The sequence below is a fragment of the Octopus bimaculoides genome, chromosome 11 (genome assembly GCF_001194135.2).
Source record: "Octopus bimaculoides isolate UCB-OBI-ISO-001 chromosome 11, ASM119413v2, whole genome shotgun sequence".
NCBI lineage: Eukaryota > Metazoa > Mollusca > Cephalopoda > Octopoda > Octopodidae > Octopus > Octopus bimaculoides.
This window is the reverse complement of record NC_068991.1, coordinates 19,045,495-19,046,967: the sequence shown is the minus strand read 5'-3', so window position 1 is coordinate 19,046,967 and position 1,473 is coordinate 19,045,495.

Sequence of the window (1,473 nt, the reverse complement as noted above, 5' to 3'; positions counted from 1 at the left end):
GAGGAGGAGGAGGAGGAGGGGAGGAGGAAGAGGAGGAGGAGGAAGAGGAGGAGGAGAAAGAGGAGGAGAAAGAGGAGGAGGAAGAGGAGAAAGGAGGAGGAGGAGAGAATTCTTAACATTTCAAGCAAAATGTAGGAGATGGCAGGTGAAGGGGGAAGGAGAGAGGGAGGGGGAAAGAAGGGCAGTAGGGTGGATCCTTAATGGTAACAATATATCTGCTACCGTGATAATATCACAACCAGTTCAGTACCCTTATAAAAGAATTGAAGAATGTGAAAAGAAAAAAAAAGAAAGAAAGAAAAAAAAGAAAAAAAAAAGAAAAAATACATGTTGCTCTCCAGTGAATGGGATGACAGTATCATTATGTCTGCAGACAAAATACCTTGTGGTATTTGGATATGCCTCTTTGGGTTTGTAAATTGCTGTGATTGTGAATGTGGTTCCCATAACTACGTGGGATTTTTACCATTCTTTCATCATTCTTAACCGTTCCATTACTATATTTCTGTGGAGATGCACTGCTTCTGTTCCAATTTATGTTGAAAGTATCTTTCAGTCATTAGACTGCGGCCATGCTGGGGCACCACCTTAAAGAAACACACCAGCATCAGTTGTCAAGCAATGGCAGGGGTACAGACAGGGGTACAAAAGAGTGCAGTTTGATTTTAACTGTTATTTTTTCAAAGTTATAATGGAAGTGACAGAGGAGCATATTCAGCATATTTTGCATTATGAGTTCAATAAAGGCAACAATGCAATGGAAACTGTGAGGAATATTGATGCAGTATATGGGGATCGGACAATAGGCCAAAGCCAGTGTCAGCAGTGATTCCAGAAATTCCAAGTCAGAGACTGCAGCCTAGAAGACAAACCTTGGCCTGGAAAATCTGTAGGGCTTGACAAGACCATACTACAAACCTCGATGGAACAAAATCCTACTGTAACTGTTGAGGAACTAGCAGAGAAGCTTGGATTTGGTCATTCAACCATTCATCAACACCTGTGTGCCATCAGAAAAGTCAGCAAATTGGGTCAATGGGTATAAAAAACCTCATTACTTATGGGATGGCCCAATATATATATATATATACATATACACACACACACACGCACCTATATATGCATATATATATATTTGAGTGTGTGCGTATAAATGTGTATATGTATATGTATATGAGTATATGTGTGTGTGTATGTGTGTATTGTAACATCATCATCATCTAACATCCCTTTTGTATGCTGGCATGAGCTGGACATGCACATACACACAGACACACACACATATATATATATATATATATATATATATATTTCTATAGATAGATAGATAGATAGATAGATAGATAGATAGACAGACAGATAGATTTAAACTTTATATTCTTGCACTGGTTTCACTCGTAAAAAGCATTTCAACAAAATAAAAAATAGTTAAATAAAAATAAACAAAAATACAAACTTAAAACAAAAACAATT